The sequence below is a fragment of the Festucalex cinctus genome, chromosome 8 (assembly GCF_051991245.1).
Source record: "Festucalex cinctus isolate MCC-2025b chromosome 8, RoL_Fcin_1.0, whole genome shotgun sequence".
Classification (NCBI taxonomy): domain Eukaryota; kingdom Metazoa; phylum Chordata; class Actinopteri; order Syngnathiformes; family Syngnathidae; genus Festucalex; species Festucalex cinctus.
Genome location: NC_135418.1, coordinates 4,836,348 through 4,849,355, shown reverse-complemented (window position 1 = coordinate 4,849,355; position 13,008 = coordinate 4,836,348). Strand labels below are relative to the sequence as shown.

General features: G+C 39.3%; 1 protein-coding gene and 1 long non-coding RNA gene across 3 annotated transcripts in view; one reads left to right on the top strand and one right to left on the bottom strand.

Annotated features, from left to right (window-relative positions):
• shq1 (SHQ1, H/ACA ribonucleoprotein assembly factor) overlaps positions 1 to 13,008 on the top strand; it is an 87,708-nt gene that overhangs the window by 7,301 nt on the left and 67,399 nt on the right. The window lies entirely within an intron of this gene.
• On the bottom strand, positions 3,868 to 5,557 carry LOC144023850 (uncharacterized). Its single transcript, XR_013284619.1, has 4 exons — positions 5,431 to 5,557; positions 4,746 to 4,996; positions 4,158 to 4,306; positions 3,868 to 4,052 (listed from the first exon to the last, which is right to left on the bottom strand). It is a non-coding gene; the product is annotated as an uncharacterized LOC144023850 (long non-coding RNA).

Genomic DNA, 13,008 nt, shown 5'->3' with positions numbered 1-13,008 from the left:
CCAGCTCTGAAATGGTGAGTGGGGGAAAAAAAAAAAAAAAAAGTGTCGTGTGTACGTCACGCTGTTGGCTGTCTGGTTAGCACGTCCGCCTCCCAGTGCTAAGGACGCAAGATCGAGTCCAGGCTTCGGCATTCCTGGGTGGAGTTTGCATGTTCTCCCTGTGCCTGCGTGGGTCTTCTCCGGGTACTCCAGTCTCCTCCCACATTCCAAGGACATGCATGGCAAGTTAATTGAGAGCTCTGAATTGTCCCTAGGTGTGCTTGTGTGTGTGTGGATTAGGGGTGGGAACCTCTGGGTACCTCACGATACGATACGCGATACGAGGCTCACGATAACGATTATCTTGCGATATGACGATACTGCGATTATCGATATATTGGTCAGGAAATAAGTCCACGATAATCACAATAAATCTACTCAAGACAGAAACTGATGTTTTTTCAATTACAAAATAGTTTATTTGTATACCATCACTGGAAAAAAAAAACATATTAAAACTGGAGCCTTCTTCAGAGTGAGTAATTTTGTGCATTTTTTTTTAACAAATACAAATGTCTTCTCAGCAGAGAACTTTCTGTGAACAAATTTGTGTCTTTCTTAAACACTACTGTCATACAACGTGCCAGTCAGTTACATAGTCAATTGTTTCATTTTATAAATTTTGAATTAAATTAAAATGAAATTTTAGATATTAAATCCAATTAAAACAATATTAACATTGCTCAGAAATTGTGTGCTTCAAAAAGTAGAAAGATATGTTTTAAAACTAACATTGACGATATAATACACATTTTTCATAGAAACTTATGCAAAACTGGGTCACTCGCTGGACAAATAAATGTCTTACACAAGTAAAAGTAAGCTCATGCTTTTCTTTAAAGACCAAATGTGAAGTAATTTCATGAAATACCATATAGGGTCACAATAGAAGCATTGAAACACTGTCCAACAAATAAAGTATGAAAAAATAATTTATATGTTATATATTTGACGAAATAATCGCTTTTCCGAAGTTTGAGCTTGTCGGGCGACAAACCCGGAAGTGATACGTCACACCGGGAACAGCGATGGCAGCGCTCCATGCAGACGCTATAGAAAGCCACTCAAACGTCGATTCAGAGTCTAGAGATAGACCGATATGCTTTTTTCAGGGCCGATTCCGATTATCGGTAGTCAAGGAGGCAGATAACCGATATTTGAAGCCGATATTCATTTGCAGTAAAAGTTAAAATGTTGGCACCAAATTTTTGAATAATGCAAACCCTAACAGTTCTTTACAATGGATTCTCACACTGCACTTTTCATTTTACATCCTTCTATCTGCAATAAGACGTTGGTGGCGGGGGGAGTTAAATGTGGGGCCAATGTGACATTACCTTTTATAGCATTTGGGATACTTGTAGTTTTATTCTATAAATGTTATATTTTTATATTTTGAAGTAATAGGAGGAACCCTGTCATTCAAAATGTGCATCAGCTGTGGCATTACTTATTACTACAGCAAAAAAAATAAAAAAAATTCCATGAGAAAAACTATTCATCCCTGAACACCATACAGTTCTTGTAGACCTTATTATGATTATTGTTATTGTTACCATATAGACAGTTTTGATAAGCTGAGGATCTTAAATCGAGAACAGCAATATCATGCTACTCCTCTCTACAAGAGAACTGTCAGAAGACACTTCATCATGTAGTTTATTGCCACTTAGGATGCCCCAATCAATGCAGAAAAAGGTAGAGTAAAATAACTTGGTTATAATAATAGTAAGAATAACTTGGTTAAACAGACATTGTTGCGGTGGACCGCTGCCAGTTTCTGCTGTTTAATGTGTTTTACACTTATAGACACGTGTGTGTATATGGGCACACTATTCTCTCACTACTGTACTGTACTGTATCACTTAATGGCACAGATGTACTTGTCTAAATAATAACTGGGCTGCAACATTGCTAATTCACATTAACAAGCACTATCTTAGCTGTCCACATGAATAGTTACTAACACACGAGAAAGTTATACAACACACCAAACATGAGCTCATTATTCAAAGTATGATGCACGTAACGAAATTACATCACTGAACATTAATTGCAGCCGTGTACGGCCGTAGATGTTACATATTAGTGGCATCCATTGAGAGGATAATGTCCCAACTGACGGCAGACATGACGTGAAAAGAGAGACAAAACGAGCAAATAAGCACACTATACTTTAGTGCACTTCTCTACTAATGCCAAACATACGGAAGAGAACACGTTCGTGTAGTTAAACGGTGTTTGAGACACTTAATTTGTTACGGAGCGGACTTTAACGAGGTGCACAACGAGCTGTCAATCAAATCGACGTCGAAGCTTAAGGCACACAATGGCAAACCAGTGCGACAAATAAACACAATATAAAGTAACTAAACGCTATTTAGTGTCACTGTGGCATCTAACTGCATAATAACCGCTATGCAACAAGTAGTGGACGTGACCCAGAATGCAATGTGTGCGTCACGAGAGGTAAATATAATGACATTACTCTACTCTTAACATGCTACTCTACTGTGATACACGGCATACACTACTGATTGGTTCTGGCTCTTGCACGGCTAACCAATCAAATGCTGCTATGGGCGTTACGTTGCTGGAGTTGGACTCCATACCAGACAGAGACGCTCTGGGCTGCATTCGAAGCGAAAAGACGGAGTTTTAAATGGATCGCTCATATCGGCCGTCAGATTAATAAAACAGACCGATACCGATATGTACCAATATGTCAAATATCGGCCCCGATTATCGGCCCGGCCGATTATCGGTCTATCTCTAATTCAGACAGCGATATCAGCGATAGTTTGAGCGAAAATGAGGAGAACCAAGTTTTTGAAGAGTTGGAGGAAGAGGAGGAGGTTGGTATTTTATACGTTGGACCTTACATGTACGAGCCAGATGCTAATCAGGATGCTGATAGTGCGCCCAGACGAACTGACATGGAATGGAGACAAGACTCGTCGAGATTACAAGATTGGTAAGATATATGTAGGCAGTGGTATTTTTTTTTTTTTTTTTTGAAGATGCCAGCATTTGGACATAATTTTATATTTTTGTCTGACGTTTTTAAAAAAAAATAAATAAATCTGACTTTATGTTCAAGCAGTTACTCAGTACTTGAGTATTCTTTTCAGCAATGTTTTTTTTTTACTTGTACTTGAGAGATTTATCAATGACTATTTCTTACTTTTGTACATGATTCAGTCCACGTACTTGTATATTTTGAAACAAATGTTTTCATAAACAGAATTATTGACTGATTGGTATAGCAATACACTTGTTCAATAACATTTCTGTTCATGGTGTCATTGCTCAGTATTTTACTATTTATTTTATTTTATTTTTATTTCAGGTGTACTTGTGGTAATTGCCAGCAAATGCCTACAGCTGTAGAATGTGTTTGCTGCCATGAAATTCAAAAAGTAGTGACTGTACGTCTACAAGGAGAGGAACACTTCAATCAGGTACTGGACTGCATCACTGATCATCCTGGATTCAATGCTGTGTGCCTGGACCCATATGGATTACAGGTAGCATGGATGACCTACAAGCAACAGTACAGAGGCAAGGCATTTGATGGGCCACAGGATGCCAAGTATAGACATATTGCCTACAGACAATTTGTGCGCTGGTGCTGGAAGTTTCTTGGTCTGGACAACCGTGTTGTCCTTCCAGCATGTGCAGTGTCTTGTATCAGGGCACATTTTCCACCACCAGGAGAAGAGGAGTCAGCTTTATTCAAAGGGTTTCGTGTTTCACAGAGAAGTGTTCCAGAACTGTGATTTGGACTAGTTACATCATAATAAAAATAAACAAATGAGGACAACTTAATACAAGGGATGTGATTCTTTATTTTCTGAGGAATCTCGTATGGTGCTCAGCAATAACATTTGATTTTTCCGGTCTGTTCACTGCTGCTGTAAGAAATTGTGGGTCGACGACCACATCACCGGTTCTGTACTTATTTGGAATGTCAATCAGTTTCATCACCTCTGAAAGGCAGTCATTCACATAGTCTGCAAAAAAAGAAAAAAAAAATTGGGATGATAAATATTTGGGCGACATACATACTTACACTAAGTAATGCATCTGCCTGGAATTGTTTTTGTTTCATAACTTACCATAAGTTGCATCCACCAATATCTTTCTCAGAGAATAGCCACCACTCTTATATTTGGGATAAACGATGCAGTAGGAGTGTATTCCTTCCTTCGTCACTTTCTGTGGTCTCCCAGCATTTTCATTATAATGCATAGCAGCGAGAATGATTCTGGAATTGAACAAAAATTGCCTTATTAACAAATTGTCACATTGTGATGAAATAGCTTTATATCTCAAAGTTCTACATTTCATCCTTATGTTCTACTAGTCATGGACAAATCACACTTGAAGCACATTATATATATATATATATATATATATATATTTTTTTTTTTTTCTCGATTCTTTGAGATGGCATTTTTGGTTGAACAGATGCAGTGGAAATTTAATAAATTTCCATTGCACTAGCTGTTATGTTTAAGCCATGAGCACCATCTAGAGGAGCAAATTGAAAAGATAAACATGTTTTATAATCAACGTATGTATATGATTATCACTAATGGCAGTCATTGTTTCAGTGACCACCATTTCAATGTCTGTATCACGGCCATCCAACACATTTGAATCATGCAAGTACATAGTGACTAAAACAACTCCACCTAACTTACTTTTATCCACATTATGTGGTGGCATAACTTCATCATCTTCGCTGTTAGAACAGGATTCATCCTGCAATAACTGACCCTCGTAATCAGCCATTTCTTGTTCAGAGGCAGCTGCAGAGGTGATAGCCTCAGCTACGGCTCGCTTCCTTTCTCGGTTAGCTGCTGCTGCACGCTGGGCAGGTGGATTTTGAATCTGCTGCTGGTCTTGTGGAGGCAAGTGAATTGTTGGGACAGCAGTTGCATTGAGCAATAACCTGCAGAAACATAAGGAGACACTAAAAATATGCTTCGCTCATAAAACCTATAAAACCAACCAGCATTTAAATATATAATTTAAAAAAATACAATCACATTTCATCTAACCCTGCCTTACCAAATATTTAATTATTTAATGACTCATAAAATGCAGTACGATTGACATATGATTGGCAGTTTTTCAAAAGGACGTGTTATGTTCTTTCATCAACAAAGCAATGCTGCCAACCTATTGAAATTTACTTCCAGAACAATTTGTCTCACTGCCATTATTACTCATCGTTGATATGAAAAGCACCGAGACGTTAGCTTTCGGTTAATGTCGCTAGCTTCTACTGTTCATTCCACAACTGTTGGAAGCTCTGCTTTGTCAAAGTCATCAGTGATCTATCCAAAAATTCCACGTGTTTTCAAAATAATTGTAATCACTTACTTTTTTGCAAATCCTTTATCATAAGCAGACTGGTTGAGAAAGCAGGCATCTTCGAAGTGTTTGTAACACAGAACACTCTTCGACGATGGCGTGAAATTCATTCGCTTCGCGCGAACGAAAGTTGTCCATTTACGTGCCCTGTTATCTTTTGGCCACTCGTACAACTTTTCTTCAGCTTGAGAACAATACATCGCCACACATCGTCGAGTCATCTTACCGAGTAGCAATGCAAACAATGCAGTTCAATGGCCGACTTCTCTCGCAACTTCCCGGTGTGACGTCATTTCCGAAAATTTCCGAAGATTGTCGAAGAAAAGCATTCTCGTTGTCAAGGGCGTTGCTATGGGTTAAACTAAGAACCTGAAAGGGTTGCGTTAAAAAAAACAACGAAAATATGCTGACAATGGTTTAGCCATTGGTATTACTCAAAAACATGGTTGGCCAACCTTACTTCACATTTGGCCTTTAAAATAAAAAAAGAAAAAGAAAAGAAAAAGAGCAGCACGTATGATTTGAGGTCCCAATCACTGATGGAATGCGTGGAAATGGTAAAAAAAAAAAAAAAAAAGATAGATGTCCATCCGTTGTTGACTCGCTGGTAAGACCTACTCGTTGTGACGACTCAAGTGCATTAGTGTAGCCCTAATCTCCTCTTACAAAGTTGGAATTCTTTTTCTCAGTGAAATGACCGGTTATTTTACCTGGTTGTCTTCAGTCGTGGTCTGGCTATTTGTATGTGTTCCTTTCTCCCTTTGTTTTGTTAGCGAGCCCCCGCTCTCGTGTGTTAGTTTGCCATTACTCATTTCTTGTTGCACTAGTGTAGTTTGGAAGTTCGGGAGAGTGGCCCGACATTCGGGAGCTTTAGCTGAGCTCCATTTCATGTAGTAACTATCACAGCGTTGTGTGTGTTTTTCGTGTCGTATTGCCCCCGCTTAAACTCACCGAGCAAGACATCTACCTCGTGCCCCTGACAACGTAAGCGACTGCAAAATAAAAAAACGTAACAAAATCACGTAGCGAAAACCATCATTCACAACTACGCTATACGGGTGGAAATCGATTGCAAATATACACAGAGATGCTGTGCGTGATCAACTTTGCCCTTGGAGAATTAAATTAGCAGAGAGAGAGAGAATTAGCTCTTAACTTTAGCAAGTCTAGTCCTGGATGATGCCGCTCTAAGTATTCGTCATGTTTCCAGTATAACTATTGTTACACTGGAAACAGTTCTTGCATACACCCAAGTCCTTCTCTTCTCTCTTCCATTTGATAAAATCCGAAATGTATCCATTCCACACTATCAATATATCCACATCTTTGACTTGTATGCAGCCGGCGTTTTGTTTACTTGGGTCTTCTTTGCCTGAACACTGCCGCACATCTAGCGGCCCACCAAGTAATTGCGCAATAAGGAACAATGGAGCCATTACAGCGGCTGTATTGATACATTGTATAGGCATATCGATAACCCACCGTGAGAGAAAATATCGCGATGTATCGCCGTCTTGAGATATCGTCACACCCCTAGTGTGGATGGTTGTTTGTCTCTGAGTGACCTGCATTTGGCTAGCAACCAGTTCAAGGTGTACCGTGCCTACTGCCCGAAGCTGTCTGGGATAGGCTCCAGCACCCCGCGACCCTTGTGAGGAGTAAGCGGTTAAGAAAATGGATGGATGTCACGCTGTCACCCATTCACCTGGAAGTCTTTACTTTCACGGATGCTTGAGAATGCTGGTTGTGTCTGAATCTGCACACTACTCCCCATATAGTGCACTACTAAGGAGTCTTTACCATTTTGTGGATGTGTCCGAATGTGCAAAATAAAAAAACGTAGTAGCGCACTCAAAATGACCCACAATGCACTTTGAAAAGTAGTGAACATTGATGGTCATTCAGCCGGTTGATATAGACCACAACGCATTGCGAGTAAGAAAAAGAGAGAGCGCAAGCACAAGAATCAAAACAATGCATTCACTGTATACTACAGAAATGATACATTTCCGTTGTAAATATGTACAATAAAGGAAATAAAATGCAGTTTTAAAATATTTTTGTTCCCAATAGTTGGAGTTGTACCCGTCGGTACATTTGGACGCAGTCGCTAACTTGCTTGTGGCAGCACAGAAGTGCAGGAGCAACGAGCTGTGTGGTGCAGATCCTCTCCTCTGTGGTGACAAATAAACTACCTTACTAACAAGTAGTGCCTTCACCGACAGAGGAACATGGAGTCACCAAGCATGCTAAATGTTAACATGAAATGCAGACTCGGGAAAGCCTCAAGTCAGTGTTTTGGTGTACAGAAGACTTTTCACAGAGGTCAGGTGAGAATCGCATTTAAGATGGAGAGCCAGCAACTATGAACATAATTTGTATTACCTTTAATACGTATCTAGACATAAAGTAAGACGACGGATACATGATTTTAGCGCACACACACAAACAGCGAAATACGCTAACACTGACATCAGCCATGACGACAAACTTGAAGTCTAAATTAAATAAAAGTTTTATAATATTAGCAATATTTGCTTGTATTTGCAGTCTTTTGTACCACTGAGTTGTAAATGTTACTGTACATCAGGCTTCCCCCAATCCTGGTCCTTGAGGGTCGGAATCCTCCAGGTTTTAGATGTTTCCGTCCTCCAACACACCTGATTCTAAAGACCAGGATCGTTTTCAGGCTTCTGCAGCGTTTGCTGATGAGCTGATTATAGGAATCAGGTGTTTCGCAGTATGGAAGCATCTAAAACCTGCAGGACTCTGACCCTCAAGGACTAGGATTGGGAAAGCCTGCTGTGCATAGTGAATATTGTATGGAAGCTTGATTTGAAGAAAATTGCAAATTGAGTAGAAATCGGAATATCTGTCAGATCGCAATTCAAATTTTTCCTAAAATCATTAGTTCCCAAAACCCCATCTAAAAATAATTCGTTGTTTCATGGGTGTTTTTTTTTTTTTTTTCCGTCTCTCTTGTATGCTGGTTGGCAGAAATGATCAATGTTACTCCAGTTACAGAGTAAACATGCAGAAACCAAGACTAATACATCAGTTCTTAAAATCGAACCTTGAAAATGAAATCAATCAATTTCAGAAAAGTGAGTTGCGCTGGATGGTATATCGCACTTTCATTTAATTTCATTTAATTAGTCTAAAAATTGTTTATTTACGACAAATAATTAAGTTCACAGTGAAAAAATATATTTTAGTGGTTATACAATCCACGTCAGAAAAAAGGATGGATTCTAAATTCAAAAAATATATATGTATGTATAAAAATATTGCATTGCATATCAAATCACAATAATGGCAGGAAATAACTTTTGGATTGTTTTTGCAAAATGTCCAGCGCAATATATTAATTTGACCTTAAACGGATGAAAGCAAGTTGTATCTGAAGGCTTCCAGGAGGTGGCATAAAATAGCACATAAATGAGAAGGCATTGTTGTCAATTCTCTCTCAGCCCAATTAACAACCTCCGATATGGTTTTATTTTCTACTACACTCAAATGGATTTCATTGGTGGGGGTTCTCTTCAACAGGGCACTAACATTGTTCTCATACAATATATTAATACCCAAAGGACAAATCAGTCTTCTTACGGTCCCACTCAAGATGAGGGTCAAAGCTCAACTTGTTGGTTATGAAGCTACACTGCCTAAAATGCTCCAGGGCACTTCAGTAGCAATGACACTTAACTTTTATAAGAGCTTGAACTTGGACCTCACTCAGTTACTGGTTCACTCTGATGCCTTCTGGCATACTTTTAAAGAAATGCTTCTCCACCATTTTAATGTGACAACCCCAAAAAGGATTACAGGTTTTCAGTATTCTGCTTTCTCCCAAAGTTAGAAGTGGTTTTTATTATCACTTCCCATCCATCTAAAATCAATTGCTCATTCACTAAGACAGATATGAGCTTTTTGATAGCTGGAGCATCCCGACTTAATTCCTTTCCTCAGCTCTTTTTACACAGACGTGATAGCTAGTGAAGGCCTCAGCAAGAGCCAAGAGCCCATTTAATTGTGCTATCCAGCGCATCTCACAGTCTACTAATACCACCATGGTTTAAGGAGGCACATGGCTCACTGTTAAATCTTAGATGTAGTGCCTGGCCGTGGCAAGGTTGAGAAAGGATTTAGATTAAACAGATAACATTATTGCAGGAGGTAGCAGTTTTAGCTCTGTCAGAGGACGCTTCTTCACTAGTGTGAACACAGATGGGAAGCAAGGTAAAAGCCATCGTTTGCAGTATTGAGTTTAGCCCAGAACAGCAATCAGGATGTGTTCACACTCTAGTGCAATTTCTAGTGCTGTTTGTTTGGTCAAGTGGGAATGTTACCATGTGAACCCTGGTGCGCACCAAACATTGCTTTGCTGATAGCATCATGTCTTCCTTTCACTGCGGGATTGAGGTTAATGTGTTTGAGTAGTGGTTTTGAAGTGCCATTTTCTGTTTTGGTGAACTACATGTGTAAATGCCAGAGGTAGGCAATTCAGAAAATTTTGCTGGTCCTTCATTCATCAGCAGCCTTCTCCTTTGTCTGTCATTGTCAGTCTATCAGTCCGTCATCCTTATTTGAACTGCGTTTTTGTCAATAAATTTCACCGATCAGCCAGTCCGTCAGTCTGTCAAAAAAACAAAAAACATCATCGTCCAACAGATGAAAAATTCATTTTGATTAAATGGTAAATGGAGTGCACTATAATGTATATCAGTGTATCTTCTGCATCATGTGATGGCTGCCCAAAGAGCTCTACAAAACGTCAAATACACTGATTTACTAACTTAATCTATTAAATTGTTAAGGCCAGTGTGAGCACACTGGTGGCTGCCTGCTGCTGTTTTGACCCTTAAAACACCCGGATGCCAGCTTCGCATTTGTGACCTAAATTAGAATCCAGTCCAAGTCGGTCACACTCCTGCACCTATCTATAAATCCAAATCCATAATTTGTAAGACCACACGCGAGTTGTCTTAGGCTATATCCGAATTTCCACCCTTATCCCCTAACCGCTGAATCATTATATAGCCCCGCACTATATAGTTGCCTACTATATAGTGCCCGCATTCTGTTTGGTGATTCGGACAGCCAGCTCACTACTTGCTCTTCGTTGCATATCACGTGACCACTGTACCTGTCATGATGCACCGGTGAATACATCTCCGACTATTTCTTGTGAATACAAATGTTTAAAAAAATATATCCTTTGTTGTTGTCCATATTTTCAACTAAAACGATTTCAGTAGAATGTATGGCTTTGTTTGTCATGCTTGCGCTGTAGCTTGCACCATTTTTTTTCATGCTTGCAATGCATTCTGGTCTATATCAGTCATATATATTTAGTATATATAGTATATATATAGTATATCACTTAACCAAGTGACCGTCAATGTTAACTACTTTTTAAAGTGCATTGTGGGTAATTTTGAGTGTGCTACATTTTTTGTTTTTGACATTTGGACACACCTACAAAATGGCGTGACCCCATAGTAGTGACAAGATGGGGAGTAGTGTGCACATTCGGGCACAACCTTAGTCTTTGTTGTATTCTTTGTTGTCTTCTTCGTCTTCATCTTCCTCTTCTGTCTTTTACTTCTGTCTTCAGTCTTTTGGTGGCTGTTATTTTACAACCTCCTATTAAACCCTACTCTTTCCAAAAATTAAAATAGGATTTTAAAACTTGACTCAAAAGAACTTCTCTGTAAAATTTCTGTAATATTCAAAGCTACTTTCTGACCTCTTAGCTCATTAATTGTTGTCTTGCATGACTATATGTAGCGCATGATTCTTTGGTGCATACCACCACCTAATGTACATGAAGTGCAAAGCGGTTACATGCAGTGCAGTGCTCCCTAAACAACCCCCGCAAACAAATACACGAGACAGGCAGGGCGTTTGTTCGTCAGCGAAATGGGTGTCCGTCAGTGACAGACTGAGTTTTGATCCAAAATGTGCATTTTTATAAACAAGCAATTATATATAATCTATCAAGCAGCTAGCTTTTCTGTTGACACAAAATGTCAAATATGTAGTAGAATGTAGGCTAGATTATTAATATATCCATAACATTCTTTCTGTGCTTTTGGTCTGATGACAAAAAAATGTGTGTGTGAATACTCACTGAACTGAACCAAATATGTTGCTTGCTTGTTACTTCTTGGTCCAAATTAGAGGACCGGAATGTATAAGTGAAGACAGCCAAAATTTCCCCATAACTCATGGAACATAAGGCTGATTCAGTCAATATTGGGGTTAAAGTCAAAATTCGGTTTTTTGAAACAATTCATACAGTTGTAATCAAAAGTTTACATACACTTGTAAACAGTGTTGCCGGTAACGCGTTACTTCGTAACGCGTTACTCAAAAAAGTTGCTTTCTAAAGTAACTAATAGTCTAACGCGTTACTTTATTCTACAAAGTAGTCTGATTAAAGTTACTGTCCAGAGAATCAATGCGTTACTCCACATTTTCATGAAGAAGGCAAACTATCTCACTGTTGTAACAGTCACAAACAACTACTGCTAACTACGAAGATGAGGCAGAAGTCATTGATCACCACACTGAATTCAGCCATGGTCTGGTCATGAATGGTTTGCACATTCAAAACAAAAGTGATGATACTTTTACTACTAGTTTTATTAACCAACAGGCACACAACACAACAAAAAAAGTGTGCATTATGGACCATAAAAGTGGTAAAAAAAATAATTTATTTCCATCCTCAACTGGTCCGTGAAGCATTATGGGATGAGGTCGTCTCCGCCCTCTCGCCAGGGGGAGTGACGTCAGACAAGTTACGTTTTCAGTAGGGGTGGAACAAAAAAACGATTCGACCGAACCATCATTCGTCAAGGGGAGCTAAACGACCGTATCGGTTGCGAGTGAGGCTTTATGGTTTTCATAACAATAGCAAGAGTTCTGCGCCGTGCTCTACTTGTTTTGTTTACATTTCAGTAGCATCACCATTCAAGCTACTTCCGTGTTTCCGTGCTCGCGACACGGCGCGCGCGCGCGCAACGAGTGACAACATACAAATGGAGACAGTTAGCAGAAGCCGGTGCCGTACATCTCGGTATTTCCCATGGCTATCGAGTCCTCTCGGTGCACTTGTATGTCCCGGGCCGGCGTTGGTACTGCGCGCGAGCCAAAAAGAATAACTCCCGTGACGATCCAATGCATGGATTCAAACGACACAGGTATGTCCCACAGCCAACACACCAGCTAAGCTAAAAGCACACTGCAAGTATCTCATTTCTCAGTTTGTGGCTCCCTGTCAATGTCTACAACTAGCATGAGCAGCAGATAGGAGAACTGAGACGTGCCCGCGATTACGACAGCCCAAAAAACAAAATATAAACAGTAGTGATTCTGTGGTCATCATCGTGTCTCAGATTAAAAAAACAAAAAAAGATGTCATACATTAACCAAAAATGAAAGTGATGACAAAAGAAAAAACAATTGTTAAATACAAAAATTGTTGATTATAAAGGGAAATGAACTTTTGGAAATATTTTTGCATATATTAAGTGGTTAAAATGTGTTTGATAGATTTATTGTTCCATAAGGTGGCTTCAT